This window comes from Meleagris gallopavo, chromosome Z (genome assembly GCF_000146605.3).
Source record: "Meleagris gallopavo isolate NT-WF06-2002-E0010 breed Aviagen turkey brand Nicholas breeding stock chromosome Z, Turkey_5.1, whole genome shotgun sequence".
In the NCBI taxonomy this organism is placed as follows: domain Eukaryota; kingdom Metazoa; phylum Chordata; class Aves; order Galliformes; family Phasianidae; genus Meleagris; species Meleagris gallopavo.
The window spans coordinates 6,128,827-6,150,470 of record NC_015041.2 but is presented as its reverse complement, the minus strand read 5'-3'; the positions used below and the strand labels follow the sequence as shown (position 1 = coordinate 6,150,470).

The window sequence follows — 21,644 nt, the reverse complement described above, 5'->3', positions numbered from 1 at the left end:
GCCTTCAGCCCTTTGTGTAGGCTTTTCTTACAGGAATGATAAGGCACCAGAAGGGATTAGCGCTGAATGGGGGAAATATTTCTGCTGCTTTGGTAAAAAGGATAATTCTTTCCCAAGAAGTATCACCTGCATTGTTTGAACAGAAATACTGTGCTGTGTGCTAGAAGCGGGATGTTTGGTTCAAAGGAGCTTTTTTTGTTTTGTTTATAGCAGTCAGTTATAATGAAATCATAATTTCAATGATAACTCAGGAAGGTCCATGCTTTCTTTTGGTGGGTGTTGAGAATAAGCATAATCTGTGGGGTACTTTTTCCCTCTCTTAAAAAGAAATACTATTCTTTCTGAACTTGCTTTCCATTTGCAGATGACCTTCAAGAAAATAATTGAATGCACGATATTTAATTATTGGTGCTGCTATGATTTTCAAGACATTCTTTACTGAAGAATAATATTTACCATTTTTACCATAGTGAAAGTTAAAGACAAAATTCATAGTTCGGGATCTTCTAATGCTGTACCCTGTCATGGTTCCATTTGCATTCATGCTTCGAACCAAATCTCAGTTGTTACTGAATCCTGATTTCCCTTATTGTGTGCCCTCATCTCTGAATGTGGCAGATTCTTTTCAGACTGAACAGCTTCAACATTACTGCTGTGGATGGTGGTATCTTCTACAGAAGCAAAATGAAAACTGCCACTCTTCATGCCCCAAAAGTGAGCCCTGTGTGAACTTAACTCAGTTACTGTCTTCAGACAGAGTTTTGCTTTTTATTGCAGTAAACTCAACAAAGATGTGTGAGGCTTTTGTGGATGTATTGTCAGCTGCACTTAGTCAAGACTGTCCATGTATAGTGTTAAATTTGGAAAAATGCAGATGAACAGAATTGGAAAGAATAATCCAGGTTGTAGAGTATGCATGTATTAATGTATCAAAACTGTTAGGCAAATCAGATTGAAAAGCCTGAAGAGTTCACAGTCTAAGTACATACTGGAAGTGAAATTTGAGGGCTGAAAAGCAACCAAATCAAAGTAGGTACTGATAGTTACGATGGATATAGTTAGTTCTGTATTTTAATGATGACCTTTGATAGTGCTTATCTTCCTGCCTGAGAATTGCAGAGCTCTTAGTAAAAACCTGTATTTGCAAAGGAACTTGAAATGGGATGACTATGCTTTAAAAAATCAGTTACAAAAAGGATGCATGAAGATACACAGAATCCGTGAAGATACTCGGTTGAAATTTGTGATAAATAAGCAGGTAAAGTAAACAAGCAGAGGAAAAATGTGCAGAGAAGATGGACTGACAAAAACAACAGGACAAGTAGGCGTTTTTATCCTGATAGGATAGCAATTACAGCTCTGTGGACTGTTGTTGGTTTGCAATTTACTGTATGCATTGAGGGAGAAGAGAATTTCTGATCTTTATAATTTAGAATCATGATGGTGATTAGCCACAGAAGAAATCAATATGTTTCATGTTCAAATTGAGTTTACCAACTTGATTATTACACCCCCTACTTGAGATTTATTTTGAAAACCGATTGGAATATTCTGTGAGAGCACTGCTTGCTGCTTATTGTAGCAATGTGAGCTATATTGAGCATGGCACACTGGAGATCTCTGATCTACTGCCTTGTTTAATCTGAAATTTAATTCAAAGCACTGGTGTTTTACTTCTGCAGCCTTATATTTTCTAGTTCAAATGTGACTTGTTTGGAACTGTATTGCTGCTTTGGTGTTAATCATGCATGTTTACAATGTTTTAAGTACACTTGCTGTCCAAAGATCTTGCGAACCAGTATAATTAAAAATGGCAACTTAATAGATGGGATTGCAGAGGAGCTGTTAATGAAGAGCACAAGCTGATGTTAATTTCTATGCAGAATGTCTTTGAAAGCAGTTGTAGGTTTTGTTTGAACCCAAAGAGCACTGAGAGTAATGGCTGAAAACAATGCTGATAGTGAAGTAGGGAAACAGTACTGAAGTGATGCAGTAAGAAGGTGAAGCCAACAAGTGACAGCTGAAACATAGAAACAACAAAGACCAACCATTAGACCGAACTGAAACACTGGGTTTCTTTAGATGACTTAATTCAGGAAGGGTTGGGGAATGTTTTTTAGAGAAAATAAAAATTTGGCTTTTTATCATAATGAGGAGAGAAATGAGATGGACAGTTTACTGCAAAGCTCACATTCAAATGTAAATAATTTGGATTGAGTACCTTCTGTCCATTTAGTGTCTGAATTTCTATAGTAGGTACTTAAATGAAGTGATACAGGCAGTGAGCAGTGATGAAAGTCTGCTTGTCCCTGGCTCTAATAAAGGGGAAGATAGGATATAGGAAAAGTCTGGGTGAAATGATTGTGACCAAAAAAAATGATGGTGAGAAGAACTGCGTCAAACTGACAGACTCTATTGAGTAAAACACTCAGTAACAAGCCCGTAGTGATGCTGTGTTCCCAAGAGTTACCAAAAATGTGAGAACAATTGCTTTTCTTGTTGTTCCAATTAAAAACTTACAAATTGAAGAGAACATTACAGATTTAAAACAATGAAAAACACAGCAAGCTGAATGTGTTATGAATACCTGCTGAGGGAAAAGTGATTTGATTTTGATTGCCCTCCTGACTTGTGACATTTTTGGAAACCTATGAGTGCCTGATTGAGGACACAGACTCTGAGCTGTAGTATTGAAGGATTCCACAAGTTTATAAGAAAAAAAGATTTTGTTTAGTTTAGCCAATGGAAAGTGTTTAGTGACCAAGGTCAGCCCATTTTTGGACAATTAGAAGAAATATCTAAATCTGCTCAGTGATACTTACTGTCACAAGGAACAGAAATCAGAATTATAAGGGCATGTATTGCAGCAACATGGCCTTTCATATCTGCAATATGTAAATGACTCATACAGATTTTTCTGTTCTTTACAAATCCCTTCCCTCCATACAGTTAAAGAAATAAGCCGGGTGTAAATCATTTTAATTGCGTTTTTTTTTTTTTTTTTGAAGCTGGATCACAGGATCTTCTTTTGTATTATAATTTTATTTATTTTTGATTCAAAGTGCTTCAGGCATACCCAGCCCTTTCACTTACAATTGCTGTACATAATAGTTGAAAATTAAAAGTGATAGCAGCTTGGAGCCAGCCTTCGAAGAGGGTTTTGTGACTTCAAGGCTTTGTTGTTCATGACAGTCTTTGTGGCACCACCGCCGTAAATCTGACTGCATCAGTAATTTTTAAAATTTGATAATTCAGCTATGGTATTTGAACACTTTTGTTCTGAAGAGTTGCTCTTTGTTGGCCAAAATAATTTTAAGGAGCTAGCTTGCAATTATGTTTTGTTTGACATGAGATGGTGCTCTGAGGAAAAAATGGGATCTGAGCATCATGCAGGGCTTAAACTGAGGGTGCTGCTTAGTTGTCTTTTTACTGAGTCCTTATTTCATTTCAGGCCTGTAGTACGTTTTCCTGAACCTTTAGCTAGTTCTTTCTCTCTTTCTCTTGCTTTTCTTTCTTTTTTTTTGGTAGGTTTTTGTTTTCACTTCCCTAAGCAGGAGGAGCATGGTTGCTGTGAACGTGGGAGGGCTGCATGCCTGAGTTTTGGAATCAACAAGGATGACTGCTACAGCTTCTCCAAAACATCTCTGCAAGTGGGCAGGGATCCTGCTGCTTGCTTCCTGGAGACTCTTGATGAGTGGAGCAAGTGTGTTATTCAGGTTAGGAACACAAGATTGTAGAACGGAAGAAGATGTATCTAATCTAGTTAGGGGTGTTTGGGATGCTAGTGATACAAAGAATAGTGTAATGTTCAGTTAAGAGCGATACATCTAGGTAGTACCTCTGAGCTTGCCCTTAATGGGAAACTAAACACTCTTCAAATAGGAGCTGGGCTTTGAGGCTTACCAGTAGATAGAACGGCAACGTGCAGCCTCTCGTGTGCAGTCTGAGAGTTGCTGTTCTTATATTTACAGAATAAAGGCTAGAACCTGGCTCGCAATTTCATTCCATTTGCTTTCTGATTTGCAGTACTCTCTGTTCGTATTTATACAATTTTGGAGTGCTGTTTGTATCCCTCTTTCCTGTCCACAAAAAGAAATCTACTTTCCCTGCTTGTGTTACTCATAAGGATTTGTTAAAATATGAATGTTAAAATATTGGAGCCCTTTCTGTCGGTTCAAATGGTTGTTTCATCTTGCCAAATTTCATGTCTGTGTTGGTGTATATTCTCTTGGAAAACCTAGAAGCTATACGAAATTTCCTGGCATGTAGTTGGATAAACTTGTTCAGTACTACTTGTGACTTGGAGAAGTTTTTGTTAATTGATATTGAAGCAGGTTTGGCAGTGTTCAAATTAATTTTAAAGTTGCTCTTTATCTCCTAATCAAAAAATTGTATGTGCAGTACTTTGTTCTGATGGACGTGTCTTTTTTTTTTTTGTCTGTCAGAAACAGTTTATTTTAAATATGCTGCTGCATCTATTTGTAAGGATTGTGGGAAACTGTAAATATAAATAGAAAAGAATGTGGAGAGCCTTTGGCTTTTCAAAATGGTGATCCAGGAGATACTAGTTGTGGAAGAGAACAGTCTGGATAATACTCCTGAAATTGTTTATTTCTTCCAGAGCTGCACTGCTGCTATATGTGGACGGCAGATGGCAGCATTAGACAACATGTGCTTTGTCCAGGTAGCCAGAAACCAAATGACTGCTTTTTGGGTTTCTTTTGTTCTCTCCCCTGCCTTTATTTTATTTTATTTTTTTAATTTCTTCATGATGCAAAGTAAGTGTGAGCTCCAAATTTGAACAAACTAGAGGTTTCATCCTTCTCTTACAAAGTTAATTTGTGAAAGGATCAGTGTTTCTGTGCCTCATATGTGGGCAGTGTGCTGAGAAACTGTTCTCTGGAGTGAAAAGGGAATTTCTTTGAAGGAGCGTGCAAAGGGAGGGGAAGCACTGCTATTTCACTTGGCAGAGGAGGTTCTGTCGTATCCCAAATCATGTCTATCTGTCCTTCTTCTACCTACTTACAGTACAAAATGTCATCTGAAGAAAAAAAATTAGTCATAATGTGGCGGCAAAACTGTTGCCTGGAGAGTGTGCCTGCTGAGAGCCAGACGCAATTTGGAAACAGTAATAAGTTTCCCTTGATATGATTATTTTCACTCTGCTTTAAGGGGGAGAGAGGATGGAGAAGTGTTTGTTCCTAATGGGAATGCCCTTGAAAGAACAAGTAGGCGCAATCAAGGGAAAAATATACATGTTGTGCAGTTAAGATTACAGTTCTTCTACAGGCTGGAATAGATTCCAGTCAAATTAGAAAAGAGAGGTGGATTATGTGCCCCAATTCAGTGTAGCAGTACGAGCCCTGCAGCAAATGTCAGCATCTCAGTGGTGACTGCTGTGTGTTGTTTGTGGCGTGAGGTTATTTCAGGATGGTTTAGGAAGTGTTCATTAGTGTGGTGAGAAATCCAAGACATTTCTAACAAATGTGTATAGACAATGCATTTAAGCATCTTATTTCAGTCCTGCTTTGTATGAATAAGTTTAATTGCTTTTTGAGAATAAAATGAAAAACATACCTAAGTGGTACCTATGTAGAACTATCTGCTTTGGATGCTGAAAGTTGTCTTCTGGTTTTGCTGTTTCCCCTGGCAATATCCAATCTCTCCTACATTTAGGAAATGGAATAAAACACTATTGTCCCTTTGTGGCAGTTTATATATAAGATTGCTGTAAAGATAATTTCCTGATGCCCTAATTTGTGCTTTTAATTATATTTTCTTAGCATGTAAAGGGTAGTTGGGGTGCTTCCTTGAGCGCTTTGGAAATACTCCAACATCTGAGTGGTGATCTTTGGAAATCTGTCAGAAGTTGTGAAAAGGCCACTTGTCCCTTGAAAGAACGTCCAGGTAGATGTGAAGGGAGGTGGAAGGGGGGTAAAGGACTCTTCCCCAGGCCAGTGAAAGAAAACAAAAATGCGGAGTGATTTTTAAAGATTGTTTTATTCATTCACAGTGTAAATTGCCAATGCTGTAGCTATGGTACTGTCAGTATTGTACCAAACCTGTTGGTAATGAATGTTGTAGCATTTTATCTTTGTTTTCACTTATTTTATGCCTTTTATACTTTAAATAATACCTGATGAGAAAGTCCTTGGTAAGTCAGGGCTGTGTATTCCAAGCTGCCTATTTCATTAGAGCATGTCTGATTTACTATTTAAGCAAATCAGTAATAAAAGATTGAAGCCTTTGTGGATTGCCTATAATAACTTCTAGCCAGATTTGTTACTATAGTCCACTCAGTGATGTGCTGGTCTGTTGTTTTCTCTAGTATATGGAGGAGAAAAGAAAATAGGGAAAAGAAAGTGAGGAAGATCTTATCTCAATCACAAGGAAGGATGCAGCAGTACCACTGGAACCTGAAGGCTTTTGTACTGGTTATAGTCTACATGACAAGCAAATTGTGGTACTGAATGTGGTTTTGTGAATTTGAAGTTGCATTTCTTTGAATTTATCCCATATGTGGCATGTGATACTTATGTATGATCTGATGCAGTCTTGATTAGCTGATGTAAGGAAATCTGGTCCCGCTTGGTTTACCTGCCCCTGTACTTTTCCTTGGGCATAGAGTCCCCATGCCTTCCCTGCTGACTGCCAGATCAGGTGCTGTGAACTGCCAACTCAGATTGCTCCCTGTATGGGACTGGGGTTCTGAAGATTGGCCTGAAAAGCATTTTTTTTCTTTCTCTGCAATGCATTTTCTTTTAATTTGACTTTGCTCAACTCTTACTTGTTAGTTGTGAGCGTTTTTAGAGTTCTGTCATTGCCTGCGTATGTTTCTGCAAGGGTTTTTGGTAGCTATTGTTCATTAAAAATAGACTGCAAGAGTATATTATCCAATATCAGTACAAGGTTGGCCAAATTAGTACAAGTTAAATTGTATATTGCTTGTATATGCTGGACTTTAAGAATATGTTTTTTTGTGAGATATTCTTTCAATTTCAGCACTGGCTATGGGAAGCAAGGAGTAATTTTTTAAAACTTTTTCAACTCAGTTCAATCCTTGTTCAGTTGTGTTGTTCCTTTATGAGTTCTTTTCTATATTTATGGCTTTATTGTTTGTGAATCTGTTATCTTGGCTCTTGTGAGAAAAGGAATGATTATTGCTAGCTCTGTGGTTGGGATCAGACTCTTCCAAAAAAAGTGATCATCTTTTTTGTAGGGCCTACAGATTTATGAAAAACTGTGAGGAGAATTACATTCCTTGGATAGCCATAACTAAATAAATTGTCACTTGAATGAGAACATGTATGTATGTTGGATTTTGGCATGCTTTGATCAGTTTAGCTTCTGGGTTGCATGTTGCATGAAAAGCTGTAAGAACTCACATACCATTGACATCAGAAAAGCTGGGCAAACATAGCTAGAACAAAAAATAAAAATAACTTAAACCTCCAAATACTAATGCTTTCCCTGTGCAGTAGTATATAGACTTAACCAGTGTCAGTGAATATTGTTCTGCTAGTATATTTCTTATTTCATGCTCCATTTTCTCTTTTCCCAGAGCTAGAAGTGTCGTAAAGTATTTTGCATTGTAAGTACTGGGGATATTGTGTAGAGACAGTATTTGCCATGTTCTATGATACAGAAGGAGCACAGTGAAATCTAAGAAATAGAATACACATTTCCACCACCTCTACTATTTTTCAAAAGCAAAAGGCAAGAAATAAAACTGGGCATCAGGAAGAAACTGTGCCTGTGTGCAGATTTCTCCCAGCCCTTTGCAACAAAATGGATGGATGCACTTGCTTTGGGTAGGTCTGCACACAGGCTTTGCATAAGAGTGTGTTCAGCAGATACCAGTATTGAGGTTGAGCCTAGCTACTAATAGGCACTGAAAGGGAAAAAACAGTGAAGTACAGCCCCATAGTCTCTCAAATGGGCTTTAATAGAGCTTTTTGAGATGAGTAGCTAATGCTTTCTTTTCCTAGAAATGACTAGCTCTATGTTGCAATTACAAGAGGTGGAATTGGAAGGTTTCTAACAAAATACAGGTGCAGGCATTTGTTTATTGGCAAAATATTTTAAATGCATTCAGTTATTTGGTTGAAAAAAAGCAGTATATTTATGTGTTACAGCTTATACACTTAAAAGTAACAAATACAAGCTCAATGATTGATGCTGGACAATTATTTGTAATAGGGCAGTTTTCCCACTGTAGTTCTTTGAACAGGAAGTAGACACCGGTATTGGAGAGGATTGCTTTTACTTCTGATAATTGCTATGAATCTCTCTTCTGAAAGCTACTTAATTCCAACAACATATTTAATGATGGTGTGCATACAAATAAGCCATATTTTCGGTGGTGTTCTGTACCTCTTTTCTGCACTAATCAGTTGTAATACATTGTGGGTTCTCCAGTATATCACTGAAATGAGAGGCTTTACTGCATTTTAAGAATGAATGTTTAGCTTCTTAGATTTCTTTTTCCTAGAGGTTTCTAGAGCTAGATATGGTGAAGTAGAGGTGAAAGATAGTCCCAAAGAGCAATGGTGCTCAAAATACCAGTGTCTGAAAATGTTGCTTCAGAATTGCAAACTTACTCAAGCAGAACAGATGAGACCCAAAAATGCAGATTCCATCAATAAGTCTGCACTTCATGTCTCGCTGAAGCCGGGAACACTAATAGATCTGCTCGTGTTACTCTGATTAGCTGTATCTGGGAAGAAAAAAAACAGGGCTTTCCTGCTGATGAGCTAAGGGTTTGTGCTCTAACAGTCATAAAGGAAGCGTAAATAAGATGGGCTCTGTTTTCTAACCATTCTTACTGTTTTTATTCTTGAGTACATTCAGAAAGCACTGAGATGTTTATTTGTGAGTACCTCGTGTGTAGTGCTGGGGAACTTTTCTCTTCCCAAGGGCTCCAGTGTAGGAGGTGGTAATGTTGACAATACTGTTTAATTTGTTCTTACTCTCCAAACAGTGGAAAATATTTTCCTCCTAGAAAACCACTTAAGTGTGTTTTCTGTCCCACCTCCATTTTCATCTTGGAAACGGAATTAAATTAGTAGAGGCAGAACAGTTAACACAAATATGGTTTTTATTCAGTGGAGTGCAAATGGAAGTGAGTCCATTAGTGAAAATGCCAAACACCATAAAAGTCTTTGTATCACTGCCTACATGGCTGATCCTGTAGTGATCTTCAAAGGTCTGCTATCTGAGGAAAGTGATGACATGAAGAAAGTATTCAGCATGGAAGATCATGTAAAGATCAAGAGAATTGGAAAAGAAGTTAGCAGAAATAAAATTTCTGAAGCAGGAACTTGTATAACGGAGAAAATAGAAGATAAGCTGGAAACTGTCTATTATTAAAGGTTTTAAGAATAGAAGGCCTGATGGTGAGAGCTTAGGGAGGAACCAAAAGGAATGGTTAAGGCCATGAATATATGATGATGGCTGTAGCAGGATATGGAGAGAAAGAGAAGTAGGACTTCATAGGAGCGTGTGAGGGGTGGATCATGAATTTCCACATAAAGTACTGGGAAGAGAAGGATTAAGTTTTTGTTAGAAATCTGAGGGCATGTATTTCTAGTGGGGCAAGTTCTGCTGTTCCATTTTGTGTTTCTCTTAATAACAGTGTGTACACAACCTTTTTGGTTGTTGCTTATGTCAATGGAGGTTTCATTTCTAAGCAAAGCTCTGTGCTGTTAGCCTTCTGGTTGGAACCAAGCCTCACTAACAGGTCTTTTTCTAGTGCTTCTAGTCATGAAGAAGATGGTCCTTGCTCTCTCATTCAGTATGCTGCTGAGTTGCATGGCCTATGGCAGTCTGAAACAACACTGACTAAGCTGGAACTTCAGCACTCATCTTTGAGAAGTGACTGACTTCCTGTCTCTGACTATCCATTTCAACACCAAAACTTACACTGGAAACAAAAATTTGTCTTCAGCATAATTCAGAGCCTCATGGTAAAAACGTATCACGTGGTTAACCTTTAGTGCAATGTAACATTTAAGGAATAGTTTACATCTTCTGCTGGTAAATTACTACATAAATATTTAGATTAGGTACCAATAGAAATGTGGCATTGTTTATGGATCCGTATTTCTTTGGCATTTAAGATGCATGGTTGTTTTGCTCCTTAATAAATGCAGACTTTAAAAGAACATGCACACACAAAGTGCTAATTCTAAAGCATTGCAGCTCTGGGGAGAAAAATCTCCACGTTTTGTTAGAACTGCTTGTTGTCTCTTGTTTCATGATAGAGAGGAATCATTTGAAACACTTGCAGTTTCATTAAGCTTCTTTATTTCTGATACTTGTCACGGAGTGACATGTCTCACCTGCTAGTGCAGATCGGTAGCAGAGCAACCTGTCAGATCTGAAGATGTTTCGGTGCTGTCTGTTCCCTCTCACTTCAGAGGCAGACGTGTTAAAGTACAGTTAATGCTTTAATTTTTGCCCATAACTTGCTTCCGTTCTCTCTCATCTCAGTCCTTGGAAGGACAAGGGAGAGAATATATGAAATGAATCACTGGTGAAAACTGTGTAAGTTATCCAAACAACCCCCAAACAAATGAACAAATGAAAACGAACGTGGAAAATGTTTGGTTTCGGAAGAGATAAGACTGTGGAGTCAGACCACAATGGTTCATTACTATTGCAGAGCACAGTAGTTCAGAATATTGTCTCAAAACAGTAACATTAGAAGCTGTAGTGGAAAGTGCTTTGAGATCTGCCACATATGAATTCTCTTACCCGCACTCATGGGCTCCAGTGAAGTTACCAAAATCTCGTAACTTTTCTGCAGCTGAGAGTTTTCCCTTTATGAATTATTCTCTCTCTTAGACTGACAGTGCAGGATGATGCCAAACAATCTTGCCCATTGATACCTGTAAGCTATACTGCAGTGATGGATCTTCTAACTGTTAACATCAGATGAAATTTCCATTTGAGATGTAAAAGGCAAGAGTGTTTCCTTGATCTATTGAAATTGAGGAAAGGTACAGAGCAACTCTGCTGCAATCTTGGCATCCAAATTAACTCTGCACTTTCGAAGTTAATTCTTTGGGAGCAGTCATTCCTCTGTGGTCTCACCAATGCTTATCAATGGGAACACTTTGTTTGCTGAAAGCTTTTGTTTGTGCCTGGGACATGGCAGAAATGTCACCTGAGACCTGCAGGATCTTGTATTCCAGCTTACTGATGCAGAACGCTTTCTTGTCTTGCATTTTGAACTTCTGTGAGAAAAGTAAGTGGTTCTCTGAATTTATTTTATTCATAATACCCTTCTTGAAAGCCAGTGACTGAATCTAGGGCCCTTGCAAGGCAGTCATGTACACTGATTTTCTTTTCCTAGTTGTTGACGAGAAACAGACATTCTGATATGCCTTGGTGTGCAGGTTACCTTGATGACCTGTTGGTCTGGAAAATACCCATAATTTCTCAGATATTTATAGTCCCCTAATGTATAAAATCTTTTAATGTTTCTTGAGCATTTTTTTCCATTTCCTTCTAATGTCTTTGGTTTGATGGCTCAGAAATTTATGACAATCATGGGAATATATTTTATAAGAAAGCCTTTTCAGTAACTGACTTGACTGAGCTCTTCCAAGCATCTGTGGTGAGCCCTGCATTATCTGCAGATGCCCTGGATCACAGATTTCCCATTTTTATTTTTATGGAGTGTGGCTGTATGCATGGAAGCATCTGACTGTGATTCTGTCTGTATTCCAATAATAGAAGAATTTGCCAAAGAGCTATTTGCTTACTCAAATATTAATCCAGTGAGAGAAGGATATCTGAAAGTATCATTTTCTTGCTGCCAGTAGCTGTCTTTGTGCAAACTCTTTTCAGCTATTTTTAATTCTGATGAGCGCTTCTGATTTTTTGGCATTCTTCTGAAGCACAGGGCTTCCAGCACTGATGTCCTAAAGGCTAACACTTACTAATCTTCCTTTAAGAGGAATAGGGGAAGAAAAAAAGCCCTACCAGTGGAGAATAGGTTCTCTTCCTTCCCCACCAATATGTTGGACTTCTTTGGCTGAAACTCATCCAGCTGTGTATCTTGGGATGCTCCACATAAGAAACTGAGAACACCTCCAGAATGCCAGCTATTATCCTGTGGTAGTAAGTGTGAGGATATAAGGATGAGAAGTTTATGTTTTATTTCCCCCAGGAGACTGTACTTGTAGAACGTCATGGAGCTTGTTTTTACCTGAAGGCGTATAAGCTTCGAAACAAGAGTGAAGCAAATGTGAATGGGTCACTGTCACTGCACATAGTTCTCCTGGAAAGACCCTTTTTTCCAACACAAAACTATTCAGCCAGATTAAGCATCTTAGTCTCCAAGAGTGGGAGAAAATCCCAAGCACTGTTCACTGGACTCCTGGAAGTTGTCTTTGCTTCCCAGTGGAACCATTCCAGGTCATTTATTTTATTTCTCTTGAATAAATATTAATCATTTGATCTGAAAATCTTTTTGTCTCCCAGTGTGTATAAGCTGGCCATTCAGAAATAGAGTCAGAATATATCTCTCTATTTAATAGCACCAAATGGATTTTTTTGTTAGAAATTTGTGTAGGAGTGTCCACATAAACATTCACAGCTCCCCGTGGTGAGTAGTTTCACAGTACAGGGGAACTCAGTGGAAAACCACCTCCTTTTGTTTGTCTGGACCCTGGTGGGCAGGAGTACAGAAGACTGCTAACATCTGAACTCATTTGTTCTGTTTCTGGATAAACGCATATACTCTGTCCTGCAATGCTTCCAGAGGAAACAGAGCGTTTGTGTCTTAGTGAGCCCTTGTATTTATCTGGCACAAAACAAGTCTCCCTTTTGTGTGAGAGGAAGGACCAAGCTGATCCTTTTAGTCGAGTCGGAATGTAAAAATGTCTATTCTTCCTTGTCTGATCCACCCCCCGTAGTGTTAAGGTACATTGTGCTGCTCTGTCATGGTTTATTTTGCAGGTGCAGATGTTTCTGTGTGTTTCATCTGGGACAGTGTTGCATTGTTTGCATGGTATAGCTTCCTTCTCTATTCCAGTGATCCAGATGGGAAGAAATATGAATGCCTGTTAATCTGAGGAGCTGTGGTTCACTTTCTAAATCTTGAATTGTAATGAGGAAAGAATGTCATTATCCATTAGATAGGGAAGGAGGAAGTTTCCTGTCTTACTGTGTGTAGATGTGTTGCATTTTGGTCTGGGTATGAGAGAACCTAAGCCAAGAAATGAAATCCAGACTGTAGGCAAAACAAATTACTTTTAATTTATTTCAGTTTTTACAGCCCTGCTTAGTTTACCTGGTCATGTCCTCTGCTTTGAGCTGTGAGGATTATTTTGGAATGCTGTTACTGGAAAAATAGCCAACCAGCAGGAAAAGCAGCAGAACACACCCTGTTTCAGACAATATTATTTGAGACCTTAGTGCTGTAAATGATGTAGAAATGTGCATGTATTAATGAGGGGTATAATAGGTTTCAGTGCAAGTGGGAGATAAGATGTGTTAATCTTGTATATTAAGTAGTCCTACAACAATGAACCTTATAATGAGGCTGTTACTAAATCTTTTCTTCACTGGCTTCAGTTCAGTGAAAGCAGTGTTTTTCAGTTTGCTGTGTTTAAGGGCAGTTTTTACAAGAAGGAACTAACTTTTTGAAGCCTTTGATGTCTTTCTGGAACACTTCTATATGTAGAGATGTATACAGCACTTGCTATGCAGAAGAAAATCTTTGCAACATTCTTACATGGAAAGATTTCCTTTATTTTTTGTTTTGTTTTGTTTTGTTTGGGGACTCCTCCTTGAAAATTACTGTTAATGCTTCTATGGAATTTGATTTGACCTCAGCTGCCTTTTAGGAAAAGGAGCGTTTGCATTTCTTTCATCAGCAGCACTGCAAACAGATTGTGTTCTAACAAGGTTAGAAAGACTGTCAAAATAGCAATAGTTCCAGAAGAAAAAAATTATCTAGAATGATCTGATCTGTGGTTTTTACATTCTTGCTGTTCTGGTTACAACACTGAAGGCAGTTCCATGAGAACAAGGTTTCTGGACTTGCTGTTTTTTGTTTTTTGTATTTCTGTCCATCAGTGTCTGTAGATTTTAATCTCACCACTTGTACCATTTGTGGTAGTCAGATACGCTCCTGTCTGAGTATGTTCTGGCTTGAAAGGGGGGAAAAAGCAAGCTGAAATATCCAAGTGCTATGATTTAACCCAGCAGGTGGCTCAGCATCACACAATTGTTTGCTTGCTTCCCAGTGGGATGGGGGAGAGAATTGAGAAAAACAAAGTAGAAAACATAGGTTGTGATAAAACTATTTACTAAGATAGAAAAAAGAAAAAGGGTAATAATTATGACATATCTATTATAAATGTTTATAACAAATGGTGCAGAAGTAATTCCTTACCACACCCCGACCAATGCCCAGCCCTCGAATAGCAGAAAAGAGCAAGGTGAATGCCCATCCCTCTCAAGACTCCTTCCGCTTGATGTCGCATGGTAGGGAATGCCCCTTTGGGCCAGTTGAAGCCAGCTGTGCTAATTCTCCTCCCCCCAGCTCCTTGGGCCTTTTGCTGAGAATGGCCTTGGCTCTGTGCAGCACGGCTCAGCAGCAAGAATAAGCGCTGTTGTGTAAGCAGCATTGTTTTTCTCGTGGAACCAAACCACTGCGCCGTGTCGGGCGCTCTGAAGAAAACAGTTTTGTCCCAGCCTGAAACTAAGACACCAAGCTTGATGCAGGCTGTGTAAGATACAGAGAGGCAAGCATGTGGGATAGCGGCAAACAAAACAATTCTCTGTCATTGCTGGGTTTCCTTCCAGAGAGGATCTGACCAAGGAATCTCTTGTTTTGAAAATGGTGGGAGCTGCCTACTTTGCTAAAGCAGAGTCTGCTTTTCTCTATCAGCATTATTTCCATTTGAGAGTTGCAAGGAAAAGGTTCGGTGAGAGACATCAGGTATATAAAATTGAGAAGGATGATTGATTGTTTCCTGCAAAGGAGGAACAAGACAGACACCACCGTCTATTCTCAGGTGATCCCCTTTCTGATAGGAACTGAGACAAACACGATTAGCTTCATTATAAAAAGAGTTGTTGCTTTGTGTTCTTACATCCTCATTCTCTGAAAACAGACAACTTTTTGATTTACCGTTCTTTATTTGAGCTCTGCCTGCAATAAGTTCAGGCTTTACATTCAGTTCTTTTATGTCTTTTCATCCCCTTTTCTCCATGCATCTGATTTGAGCTCTCATTTATCCCGTTAAATAACTCCTGTTACTGCATCTAAACATAACAGGCTGAGAATCCTTTCTCACATACCTCGATTTGCACATAGGCTAAAGGCACCTTATCTCTCCTCGGGCCTCTGCCAGGAGCTCCATTGTCAAATTAGAGCAAAGAACATGGCTGCTCTAATATCAGGCAGTATTGACGTGACAAACGGCTTTGTGTAAACAGTAGCAATGGCCACTGGAGAAGATTTGTAATTCTCACAAAGGCCTGCCACTGAAACAGCAAGTCTTTCCAGTGATAGGTATTTTATGTAAAGCTGAGACTGCGTGGATGGAGGACTGTAATTTGAGGAGGATTGCACGGCGGATTTTCGTGTTTCAAAGCGAAGTGTTAGATCCCTCCATGTAAGAAAATTCACCTCCAAATTTGACAAGCGCTCTGTGCAAGTTTCGTACGGCGGGCTGCAATCTCCGGAGCGGTCGCTAGGTGGAGCCACAGGTTCATTTTTGCTCTGCTAGGGGCTGACCAGTGCTTTTGTCGGCTTTGCAGATGCACATATGGTAGAATATTATCATTTTATGGTTACAATTATGAGCAATTTGATAGAAAATGAAAGCTAAATTATGCAGTATTCCTTTATTTGTTTAATTTGTGCTCTAAATATGTAAAGGGAAAAATAGCGCTGTTTTGTGTGGTAGTGATAGGTGCAATACCTGCTTATTTGGCTCCGCATTCTGAAACTGTGCAGATTGAGATTATTTTCCTTAGTATATGATGAAATGCATGGTGTTGTTCTCTGGTGCTGGAGCTGTTTTGCACAGTAACTGTGTAGGACTGAATCTCCAGGCTCCCTTTTGCCACAAAAAAGGACCATATATTTACTGGCTGATACACAAATGTGTAAGTAACAAGTTCCTTAACAGTTTCTAGTGGAAGAGGCTGGGTAGCTGTGCCATCTAAGCAATTGCCAAGAGAAATCTTTGAATTCAGAAAGTTGCTATTGACATTGGCAAAGCTCCCCTAAAAGGAGCCGCTGTGTTAGAAACTCTAACTTACCAGTGAGGAAAATCTCCTGCCATCGCAGTTCTGAAGCCACACTCGTTTTTTTTATGACTCACGCCAGGGCCGGTACCTGGTTACAGTGATCTGTGGGGTCTGTATTTTGAGCAATTAGGTTCTTAGTTTTTCTGTCATCAGATTCTTTATGGTAGCTGTTATGAAGGCACATTTTTGCTGGCGTAAGTAGTGGCCTAACTTACCTTGTGTGTGTGTGTTTTATTCTTCCTTCCTTTTCATTAGAAAAAGTCGTTAGTACAGCTGGGCTTTAGAACAAGCATTTATTTTCCTCTTACTTTGCTTGTAAGTATCCTTTTGTTTGTATTAATGAAGATAAGACCGAAGATGTGTTTTCCACTCGAAATGGAAAGTGCAAGTCCTGAGATGGTATTTGCATTTATTGATCCAGGCACATCTGCTGGCATATGATGGTGTGTGATATTTTTGTCCTTACCCACCTTTGAACCAGAGAACATGGCAGATAAGCTGTCCACTATGATTGGCATATCCTGTGGAAAGGATTATTATGCACGGGATCAAATCCTGTACCCTAACCTGCTTTTGCATTTTTGAAGTATGACAGAGATTTCTCTGAGTCCATATGTGATGCTGGGAATTACTTTTAGGCTTAAATGCTTTCCTTGCTCTCTAGGTCCTACTTGTTATCTTTTTCTTTGGCCAGTTTTAGCTGCAGCATGTGTATATTGCGTTTCTCAGTGTTTTTCAGTATGTTTAAAGTGAACTTTGGGATTACATCATCTGGGTGGAGCAGAGCATCTTGGTAGATGTCTATTCATAGAAGAATTTGTTTCAAAATTGCACATACCAGAAATAAGACATACTGGTGAATTTAACCATTTGACAATTCGTTCAGCTTTACAGGAAACTATATTTTCTTTTATTTCTGTTCTCACCTGATGTCAGTAAGTCCAGAGAATAGGTTTGGATTTTTTTTTGTCCATATGCTTCCTGAAATGTCCGGAGGACAGCCCTGGCTTTGTCCTTAACTTCGTGCTGAACTCTGTGGCTTTCCTTAAGGTAGGTAGCCATAACTTAACTAATTTGTATGCACCATATGCAGTCTTGGCTCACTTCAAAGTGTAATCAAGTCATGAACTAATTACAATACCATATTCCCAAAGAATGTAAATTTAATTTCCCTTCAAACAGAATGGAAATGTATTAAGCAATTCCTTGATATGAGAGCTGTGGCATTCACCAACGTAATGCTGATGCGTCAAACAAAAGTGAAGTTCTTAACTTTTGTGGACCGTACGACCTTTCTCCCTGTGCATCTTCCCTTTTTATTCTTGACTTACTGACTGGATAACAACATTAAAATATTCAAGTGGAAATTAAAACGTAACTGCTCGGGTCTTCAGTCTGGAGATCACTCTCTTATTGTATGTGACTCGCTTCTTCAGAGTGTTTTCAAAAATGTGCTTCCTGAGGATTTTGCATCAGGAGGAGATTGTGTTTTGAACTGAGGGGTCGTAATGCTCAGACCTGCGCCAGATGATTTCTTTAATACATTGAAAAGTGGCTGTGCAGAAAGTTCCCTACAGGTTCTTAGCATCGCTGTGCCAAAGAGTCCACATAAACTCAGTTATATAAGAACGAGTGAAGTGAAGTTGTTCATAAAACATTTTATTACCTTCAGTCTTTGCAGCATCTTCAGAGTTTAGATAATAAACCTTCGTAGAAGTTACTAGTCTTTACCCTTTCACAGAACAATGATTCACGTAGGTTCAAGACACTTATTTTATTTCTCTTAATTTTAAAGGCTGAAGAAATGTGTTGGTGTTGACTTTCATCTGTGCCCGGATGGTTTGATCCTGAAATGCAATCCTGTTGTTCCGTTTCTGAGATGAGGTTGTCAAAATGCAGGATTGTGTACGTGCTGAACACAAATGCTGTATTAAAATCAAATGTGGGTCAGCTTGCAGTGAAGTATGTAATTGTTTAATTCTAAAGGAAAGAGCTTAGAATATATCTTAGTTTATATTTTAAAGTGCTCCTTTTAGATGTTAATTCATTAATATCAGCAGTTTATTTTTATTCATATGACTTTTCATATGTAAGTAGTTGAAGCGGCATTATTTTAATCCTTTCTTTGGTTAGGAAGAAGAGGGAGCCTGCAGGTGGAAATCAGAATGACATACATATTGCTTCTTTCCCAAAAGGCATGGTATCTCTCTCCCATTGATATACAAAATATTAAGGTAGAAAATAAACCTCATTGCCTCACGTCAAAATACTGAGAAAATATCTGCTTGAATGATGCATGGAAAAACGTGGGTTCACTTCAGACTGAGCACACTTACAGCGGAGTTTGCCATGAGGCTGTTGTGGCCCACTGGGGTTCTGCAGGCTCTGCAAACTCTATTCCCTTGCATTCGAAGCATTTAAATGAAGCGAGCATTTAAATTAGACGAGTCTTACTTGTCTGAGGCATTTTGTAAGGCATTTTCGGGCTATTGGGTAACTGTTGCAATGCCACAGCACTGCACAGTGCTGAAATTATGGATGTAGAGGTGTGACTATCCTATAGATAGGAGCTTGCTTTGACATTTTTCAAGTTGTCGCGCATAGTCCAGCAGCATCCTGGAAATGGCATAGTGCCATTTTCCAACCAAACTTAAAACATCAAAGCAAGTTAAATTCAGATAAGCATGATGTGATAGATGCTTTTCTGTTGTGACTGCATGACTTCTTGTGGCTTCTTCTACACTCCCATAGCTGGAGTGCAAGTGGACAAGCTCGTATCTTCCTGCAGCTATCTGAATAGATTTTTTTCTTTGGTGCCTTTCAGCAGCCTTGTGTAAGCGATACTTTGCAGCTTCTTCTTGCCACTCTAGTTTTTCCACAGACTTTGTCTTCAAGGGACTACTTGAGGCAGTGAAGAAAGTTTGGACTTTTGCTGAAGCTGCTAATATGATAACTAGTCAGCTTTCTAGATGCATGTCCTTAAGCAGGTATTAAAAAAACAACCCTGTTTTGTGGCTACTGGATTGTGATTGCAGATGTCAAAAATCTTTGTTTATCATGTGCTGAAATTATATCCCTGAAGGTTCCTTGTATCTCTACTGCAAAGTGGAAATTGTTGCTGATTTATTTAAATTTAAACTTATGCCTGGTTTGACTTTCCCCTTCCTTTACGTGCTTTGCTCAACTTTGCTTATCTCTGTAGTGTCTCTTGGGCTATTGAGAATATAGGGGCTGGAGGATCATGTTGCTGAAAATGGAGATGTAGCTGTTGTTTTCTCCTCTAGACGTGGATCAGAATGGAAGGAGGCCCTAAGTCAGAGCTACAGTCAGGAACTATGGGGATCTGTGATCCCTTGTTATCTTTCTTTTTGATGCTTGGGAAGTTTCTTAAGACATGTCTGCATGGATGAACTTGTGCTCAAAGCTAACCAGCTGCAAGATGGACCTGGGCTGTTCATGCTGAGCCTGAGCTGTGAGTTGCTCTGCAGCTACAAGACTTCTGTGCTGGAGCTGGCGTGTGCAGCATGGGGCTGCTGGGCTGCACCTGTGTGTGCAGACGTGCCCAAAGGCTCCCCGTGCCACAGTTTCTCCAGGTGTAAAATGTGAGTGCTGGAGCTTGTGTCTTTCCCCAAAATGCTTGTGACAAACTGTTGAGGAGTAAGTCCCTATGGGAGGAGTTTTGTGACAGCACAGGAGGGTCTTTGCTGCTAGTTTCATGGCCAAAAAATCTCTTTATTAGTAGTGTTCTCCTCTTATGATAATATTTTATGGAATTTTTTTTCCTGCCTTAAATTCCCATGATTGGAATCTGCTTAAATGTGTTCGTTCCCTTAAAATAAAGGGTGGTAAAACCAAGCACTTCTTAAATGGCACAGGCTGAAAAGTCTTTCTAAAGAAAAGAATCCTCTATTTTTGTTTGTCTCTTAGAAAAACTGATTTGAGAAAGGCAGAACTTCAGCAAACAGCTCAGCCTTGAGAGTGACCTGGTGTTAGTACTTTTCAAAACCTCTCTTCTAGATGAACAAGCCAGTGAGTGTCCGAGCAGCTGGAAGGTGGAGTTTGCTGACAGAAAGAGATAGAGGTTGATCTGAAGAACTCAAAAGCTTTCTGGGAAAAATACCCCAGTTCTAAGCTGGGCCTTACCGATAGTTAAAGAGGCAGTGGAAACACTGTGCTGGGAGTTGTACAGGAGGTCGGTGTATGCTACAGAGTGACGTTTTCCTCCCACTTCTTATTTTCTTCTAAATTCAGGGGAAGCAAAGGTCTGTGGCTGTCTGTCAACTTGTGAGCAAGGCAAGCGTGAGCAGCGTGAACTTTTTCAGCGAGGAATAAGGTGGTTTTGTTTGTTGTGGTCTTAGCAGACGCAAAAGCCTGAGGCATAGCAGAGGAAGAGCAGGACCAAGACTTTGCACGGTGGAGGGATCCACCAGACAAGTAGCTGCCTCTTCCTGCTGAATGTTTCCTCTGCTTCCTTCGTGCCAGTGCTTGTGCTTAACTGACCCTTGGATGCACTCATGCGGCTCACTAAGCCCTGGGGATTAGCGATGGGTTTGGGAGAGCTCCAGAGCTGGTGCAGATGGAGAGAGTGAGGCTCCTGGAGGGAGCTGAAGAGTGCCTTTGGCAGCAGCTGAGCGTTAGTTTGGCTGTGCGTTCTCCTGAAGCCTCACCCGTAAGAAGCTCTTTGTTCCCTGCCCAATGTTTCTCTCCCTGGAAATCTGCAAGCATGCCACCGCTGCGTGCTGGCCGTCCCTCTTCTCAAAGCCAGCTCTGCCTCCACTGAGGTTATTATCTCTTAAGAGCCATAAATGAACTCTTAATTCTATGACTTACGTTCGGTGGTGAAATTAACTAATTTATTCTGTAAAATATATAGTACTCGCCATGTGACATGTAAATGTGTCTGTTGAAATCTTAACCTTTGCATTTATGAAACAGAGTATTTTTTTTGTTCCCCCCCTCCCACGAACAACCTCAATACTTTATTAACAAACTGTGCGAAACGTATTACTGGGATATGTTCAAATGCATATTTCTTGGATATAAAACTACAATTTAGTGAAATGCCAAGTGCCACTTCTCCCAGGTAACTAACATCTTGTAAATCCAATATTTGTGCTCCTGAAAGCCTAAAGAAATATCTGATGTGAGCGTTTAGGCACACTCTGTTTTCTGTGGAATGCAAATCTGCACGACTTGTTGTCCTATTGGTTTTTTTCACCCTTATAACATTTTCTGTTTCTTTGTTTCTTTTGTAAAGCAGATGATGAAAATATTTATCATTACCTCTGCATTTGTCTAGAGACTGCGTTCCCGTTGTACATGTGTGCCCCCATAGCATCTGAAGGACTTGGATATTTTTGTGGCAGGTT

The 21,644-nt window shown here is 39.4% G+C and overlaps 1 protein-coding gene across 7 annotated transcripts in view; it reads left to right on the top strand.

Moving 5' to 3' along the window:
- The window catches only part of KIAA1328 (KIAA1328 ortholog), a 177,017-nt gene that overhangs the window by 48,416 nt on the left and 106,957 nt on the right, over positions 1-21,644 (top strand). The window lies entirely within an intron of this gene.